Source organism: Ictidomys tridecemlineatus, chromosome 3 (genome assembly GCF_052094955.1).
Source record: "Ictidomys tridecemlineatus isolate mIctTri1 chromosome 3, mIctTri1.hap1, whole genome shotgun sequence".
NCBI classification, from domain to species: domain Eukaryota; kingdom Metazoa; phylum Chordata; class Mammalia; order Rodentia; family Sciuridae; genus Ictidomys; species Ictidomys tridecemlineatus.
The window spans coordinates 177,411,728-177,418,805 of NC_135479.1; the positions used below are offsets into that span (position 1 = coordinate 177,411,728).

General features: G+C 56.3%; 1 long non-coding RNA gene across 3 annotated transcripts in view; it reads right to left on the reverse strand.

The window, feature by feature from the left end:
* Positions 1-569: 569 nt before the first annotated feature.
* Positions 570-7,078, reverse strand: part of LOC144376451 (uncharacterized) — a 48,372-nt gene continuing 41,863 nt past the window's right edge. For all 3 annotated transcript variants that reach the window (XR_013436954.1, XR_013436952.1, XR_013436953.1), the window contains one exon: positions 570-2,575. This is a non-coding gene — a long non-coding RNA (uncharacterized LOC144376451). The remainder of the gene's footprint in view (positions 2,576-7,078) is intronic.

Sequence of the window (7,078 nt, forward strand, 5' to 3'; positions counted from 1 at the left end):
CAATTCCACTCCTCTGCCCCAGGTGAGTAGAACCTCAAAGAGAGGCCGGGACCAAAGGAGGGCACTATGAGAGGATACCTTCAGGTCAGAATTAGGGGGGTGGTAGTTGGTGGGGAGCTAGAACCCATTTGAGAACCCCTTATTGGGGACCGCAAATCAACTCAAGATGGTGCCTGGCAGTTTGCCAGGAGGAGTGGTTTGTGAGGCAACGCAGCCGAACCATTTAGATGGTGGGGATTCCTTATTGGCTGATTGCTGTATCTAGATGATGCTAATTGAGTCAAGCTGTGTGTAATCAGTTAGGTGTATATACCTCAGCCTTCCCGAAATAAAGCGTCTCCTGGTACCTTGGGTGCCAAGTACCTTGAGTTTCTGCTCAGTTCCCACTGCGTTCTTTTGCAATAAACCAGTTCCTGCTTCAACTTTCAAGTTGCTTGTCACCTCCCGGTTATTTTGCCCAGCTATACTGCAGCAACCCCTGGCTAGGGAGAAGCAGGGGGAGGGGAGGGTCCAGGCAATACCAAGATATCACAGTACTTTTGTAGGGATAAACGAGGCAAGGCATAGAAGATAGCAGGAAACAGTTTTATTTGGCTGCAGCCAGGTTCAGCCTTTGCTGTAATCAATTAATCTCCTGAACCCCAAGTTCAGGGAGTTTCAGAGTTTTATATACAGAATGTAAGGGGAGGGGCTCAGAAGTTCACAGTCTGCAAAAATTCCATAAAAACAGCTTTCTCTTTCCCTGTTTTGGGAAAGTTAACACTTCAAGGACAATACTTGAGAAGGGGAGAGCTTCTTCTCCACTTTCTTTCCTCCCCCTGCCAGTTGTTAGCATGGAGCCCAGTTAGTAACTTATCTTAAGAATTTAGACATCTCTGTGAATCCACAGCTCAAGGCCAGATCTTGTTTGCACATTTCTGCAAACTACTATGCTGGATATGTTTGTGAAAAACTAGTAAGGGGGAGCCCAGCACCTGGAGTGATGGCATCTTCCTGGCCAGTGGCCAACTAAAACAGAGCAATATGAAAATAGGAAGTTTGTCTACATTTAACTCTTTTGCAGTGACTCTTTTGCTGACACTACTAAACTCAGACTTGGTAAAGATTTCAGGAGAAGCCCAGTTAACACTTTTCTGTGGAGATAGGGGGTGCCACATCAATTCCCCCTTTAATGATGCTCCCCATAATTTAATCCTTTAAATTTAAGAGCATCATTACCATTACCTTAGCTTAAAGCCTTATACAGTGTCAAAACCTTAGTTGTTGTCATCCTTTCAATAGCAGCTTCTTTAGTGGACTCAGTAGTTTTTATGCACAGTGTAGCCAAATATAAGAGCAATAAACAGGTTAACAACAGAATACCCACTATACCAGTTAAGCTTTTAAATCTACCAAGGGTTGACAACCATCTCTCAAAAGCATGTTTGGGATCCAAACTTTAATGCCCTTCTAGGTATGAACTAGTACATGTACTACTTCTCATGTCTTGTTGGCTATATTCTTAACTGTTTGTCTTTTGTCATCCATTTGGATGCAACAAACTGAGCTGTTGAACTCTCCACATATTTATCTTTCCTCAGCCATTAGGTAACCTAATGCCAGGTGGTTTGGATAGTTAGCCACTGGCATCTGGTTTCTTGTGTGGCTAGGAGGTCAAAGGCTCTGGCAGTCGGATTAATAATAATTTCTAGTACAGATTGTCAGTGAATAATTCTGCTTAACATGTAAATAGGGGTTGTATAACTCCAACCGCCATTTTGTGCCCAGGTAGTGGAACAAGAAGTGACAATAATCCTCTGGGTTGGCCAGTTATCTTTACCCTAAGATTGGTGACCTCCTGAATCAAGTTTCTTTCCAGTGAACCTCTTTTGTCTTTTCAAACAGTCATCCATCTATAGCATTCCTCTGGCAGGACAGGACCTAAATATATGTTCTACCACCTCTTAGTTATAGTGGATTGTCCTGACATATGGTTCACATGATCTCCATGGTTGAAATAGGAGTAGGACAGAATTCCTTAAGGTTATCAAAGGAAACCAAACTAAATAATAGACTAAAATTTTAGTTAGGATAGGTTAAGCAGCATTAATTAACAAAGCCAAACTAGTAACACCAAACAAATCCTAGAAAATTTATCTAAGCAAGAAAAAAAAAGATAAATGAAATTTTTTATTTGTTATCCCACCAGTAGCAAAAACCAAACAAAGAATTAGGTATATATCTAAAAGCAAGGGGTTGCGATGCATTATATTATAAGAAGTATCTTAGAGGTTGAAATAGTTCATTAGTCCGGTGGGAAGTTTATCTTTCACAGAGGATAGATCTGCAAGTCTCTCCAGTATAGCTGAAACAAGGCTGTGGTCTCCTCAAGCTTCGGCCATGTGAAGACCAGTCAGCTTCCGGAGTGACTGGAGCAGGGCTTTTGTCCTTCTGATCCTCAAGCTTCTATGGTGCTCCTTTTTCTTCGGGATGATCAGCTTCAAGGACATAGCAGCATATAGAGTGCACTCCCAGTTCGCAGCTGCAGGCTTCAGTCTGATGTAGTACATCCAGGGACCTATTTCTGCAAACTTTGCTGCAGTTATGGTAGACAAAATAATAGTGAAAGGGCCCTTACAAAAAGGTTTAGGTGTTTGAATATTCCATTGTTTGACCCAGACTCAATCTTCATACTTAAAGAAATGTGTGCCTGGGTCAACTTAGTGGCAATCTTTCTCTAACCCATTGGTTGAGAACCTGTAAAGTTTTCCCTAAGGCCTGAAGCTGTTGTCTAAGGGTTAATTCTCCTATCTCTCTTAAGTCTCCCAAAGATCCCCTAATAAGAGGTGGGCCTCAAGTATGTTATCCTATAAGGAGAGAATGCAGTCCTTCTAGAGGGAGTGGGTTTAATCCCCAAGAATGTAATACGGAGAAGTTCATCACATATAAGTAATTTTCTGAAACAGCTTCTCCAATTAAGACATAAAGTCCTTCACATCCTTTAAACTATACCAGAATTCTGAAGGCTATAGGCAGTATGTAACTTCCATCTAATCTTTAAACTCTTGGTCAGTAATCATGTCACCTCTGCACAAAAGCTACTCCATTGTCTAAGTCAACACAAATTAAGAAGGGAAGAAAGGGGTGGTGTGAGGAAAGGAAAGAGCCTGAAACAGGCTGTGCCAAGCAGGAGAACCAAGGTGAGCCCAGTAGGGGGCCAAAGCAATGGGCCACCATGTTCAACCCAACACAAAGCTACCACACCCAACGCCACAAGACAACACAACCAGAATGCTCAGGGGCCAAACCTAGGAGCAGGCCCCAGGCCTGGAGCTTAAAGTTCTGAAGTTAAGGACGGATGGCTTAGGTAAGGGGGAACACAAGGCAAGAGAACAGGGGAGGGAAGAAAGGGAATTGCAAAAGGCCAAGATTCCTTAAAAGCCCATGTCCACTGCAAGGCATCAGGCTTCAGGAACCAAGGGGGCCAAGATGAGGGGCAGGGCACAGTATCCCATAGAGAGCCTTCAGGGAACAGAGGCCAGCCAATTGCACGCCTCTGCAATCCAGGGGAGTAGACCATCAAGAAAGGGATCAGACAGGGAACCAAGCAGATACAAAGGAGGGCCTTCTGTGGGAAAAGAGGGCCAGCGCCACCATTAACCTGGGTGGCTGGGTGGGAGGGTACCGGGACCCACTGGAGGAGCCCAGGCTAGGGAGCCACGCGACCTAGGACAAGCAGCAGCAGGGAGAGAGCTCAAGGGGAAAGAGGGAAGGGGAGGAAGGGGCGGCCAGAGGAGGAGGAGGAGGAGAGAGAGGGGTGCGGTGTGGGGGGGCGGCGCAAGGGGGACCGCGGGGAGCGCGCGCGGTAGGGGGCCCAAGCGAGGGGCCCCCGTCCGACCCGACGACCTGGAGCGACGCCACCCGACGCCACGGCACGCCACGCGACGACACGACGACCAACAGGCGCTGGGGGGCCCAGCCCAGGAGCTTAAAGCTCCAGGGAGAGGATAGGGAGGGCTGGCTGGGCTTAGGGGCAGCAAGCAAGGCAGAGAGGGCAGGGGAGGGAGGGGAGGGGATCGCGCGCAGGCCAAGGTTGGCGCAGCGCCCAGGTCCACTGCCAGGTGTCAGGGTTCCTGCAGCCCAGGGGGCCCAGGCGAGGGGCGGGGCTGTGTTTCCCCTAGGGAGCCTTCAGGGCGCAGAGGCCAGCTGATGGCACTCCTCTGCAATCCAGGGGAGTAGATCCTCAAGAGAGGGACCTGGACCCAAGCAGGGCCAAAGGAGGGCCCTGCATGTGGAAAGGCTGCCAGCGGCCAGCATGAGGCTGGGTGGCTGGGTGGGAGGGGTCCCGGGACCCACTGGAGGAGCCCAGGCTAGGGAGCCACGCGACCTAGGACAAGCAGCAGCAGGGAGAGAGCTCAAGGGGAAAGAGGGAAGGGGAGGAAGGGGAGGCCAGAGGAGGAGGAGGAGGAGAGAGAGGGGTGCGGTGTGGGGGGGGCGGCCCAAGGGGGACCGCGGGGAGCGCGCGCGGTAGGGGGCCCAAGCGAGGGGCCCCCGTCCGACCCGACGACCTGGAGCGACGCCACCCGACGCCACGGCACGCCACGCGACGACACGACGACCAACAGGCGCTGGGGGGCCCAGCCCAGGAGCTTAAAGCTCCAGGGAGAGGATAGGGAGGGCTGGCTGGGCTTAGGGGCAGCAAGCAAGGCAGAGAGGGCAGGGGAGGGAGGGGAGGGGATCGCGCGCAGGCCAAGGTCAGCGCAGCGCCCAGGTCCACTGCCAGGTGTCAGGGTTCCTGCAGCCCAGGGGGCCCAGGCGAGGGGCAGGGCTGTGTTTCCCCTAGGGAGCCTTCAGGGCGCAGAGGCCAGCTGATGGCACTCCTCTGCAATCCAGGGGAGTAGATCCTCAAGAGAGGGACCTGGACCCAAGCAGGGCCAAAGGAGGGCCCTGCGTGTGGAAAGGCTGCCAGCGGCCAGCATGAGGCTGGGTGGCTGGGTGGGAGGGGTCCCGGGACCCACTGGAGGAGCCCAGGCTAGGGAGCCACGCGACCTAGGACAAGCAGCAGCAGGGAGAGAGCTCAAGGGGAAAGAGGGAAGGGGAGGAAGGGGCGGCCAGAGGAGGAGGAGGAGGAGAGAGAGGGGTGCGGTGTGGGGGGGCGGCGCAAGGGGGACCGCGGGGAGCGCGCGCGGTAGGGGGCCCAAGCGAGGGGCCCCCGTCCGACCCGACGACCTGGAGCGACGCCACCCGACGCCACGGCACGCCACGCGACGACACGACGACCAACAGGCGCTGGGGGGCCCAGCCCAGGAGCTTAAAGCTCCAGGGAGAGGATAGGGAGGGCTGGCTGGGCTTAGGGGCAGCAAGCAAGGCAGAGAGGGCAGGGGAGGGAGGGGAGGGGATCGCGCGCAGGCCAAGGTTGGCGCAGCGCCCAGGTCCACTGCCAGGTGTCAGGGTTCCTGCAGCCCAGGGGGCCCAGGCGAGGGGCGGGGCTGTGTTTCCCCTAGGGAGCCTTCAGGGCGCAGAGGCCAGCTGATGGCACTCCTCTGCAATCCAGGAGAGTAGATCCTCAAGAGAGGGACCTGGACCCAAGCAGGGCCAAAGGAGGGCCCTGCATGTGGAAAGGCTGCCAGCGGCCAGCATGAGGCTGGGTGGCTGGGTGGGAGGGGTCCCGGGACCTACTGGAGGAGCCCAGGCTAGGGAGCCACGCGACCTAGGACAAGCAGCAGCAGGGAGAGAGCTCAAGGGGAAAGAGGAAAGGGGAGGAAGGGGAGGCCAGAGGAGGAGGAGGAGGAGAGAGAGGGGTGCGGTGTGGGGGGGGCGGCCCAAGGGGGACCGCGGGGAGCGCGCGCGGTAGGGGGCCCAATCGAGGGGCCCCCGTCCGACCCGACGACCTGGAGCGACGCCACCCGACGCCACGGCACGCCACGCGACGACACGATGACCAACAGGCGCTGGGGGGCCCAGCCCAGGAGCTTAAAGCTCCAGGGAGAGGATAGGGAGGGCTGGCTGGGCTTAGGGGCAGCAAGCAAGGCAGAGAGGGCAGGGGAGGGAGGGGAGGGGATCGCGCGCAGGCCAAGGTCAGCGCAGCGCCCAGGTCCACTGCCAGGTGTCAGGGTTCCTGCAGCCCAGGGGGCCCAGGCGAGGGGCAGGGCTGTGTTTCCCCTAGGGAGCCTTCAGGGCGCAGAGGCCAGCTGATGGCACTCCTCTGCAATCCAGGGGAGTAGATCCTCAAGAGAGGGACCTGGACCCAAGCAGGGCCAAAGGAGGGCCCTGCGTGTGGAAAGGCTTCCAGCGGCCAGCATGAGGCTGGGTGGCCGGGTGGGAGGGGTCCCGGGACCCACTGGAGGAGCCCAGGCTAGGGAGCCACGCGACCTAGGACAAGCAGCAGCAGGGAGAGAGCTCAAGGGGAAAGAGGGAAGGGGAGGAAGGGGCGGCCAGAGGAGGAGGAGGAGGAGAGAGAGGGGTGCGGTGTGGGGGGGCGGCGCAAGGGGGACCGCGGGGAGCGCGCGCGGTAGGGGGCCCAAGCGAGGGGCCCCCGTCCGACCCGACGACCTGGAGCGACGCCACCCGACGCCATGGCACGCCACGCGACGACACGACGACCAACACGCGCTGGGGGGCCCAGCCCAGGAGCTTAAAGCTCCAGGGAGAGGATAGGGAGGGCTGGCTGGGCTTAGGGGCAGCAAGCAAGGCAGAGAGGGCAGGGGAGGGAGGGGAGGGGATCGCGCGCAGGCCAAGATTGGCGCAGCGCCCAGGTCCACTGCCAGGTGTCAGGGTTCCTGCAGCCCAGGGGGCCCAGGCGAGGGGCGGGGCTGTGTTTCCCCTAGGGAGCCTTCAGGGCGCAGAGGCCAGCTGATGGCACTCCTCTGCAATCCAGGGGAGTAGATCCTCAAGAGAGGGACCTGGACCCTAGCAGGGCCAAAGGAGGGCCCTGCGTGTGGAAAGGCTGCCAGCGGCCAGCATGAGGCTGGGTGGCTGGGTGGGAGGGGTCCCGGGACCCACTGGAGGAGCCCAGGCTAGGGAGCCACGCGACCTAGGACAAGCAGCAGCAGGGAGAGAGCTCAAGGGGAAAGAGGGAAGGGGAGGAAGGGGCGGCCAG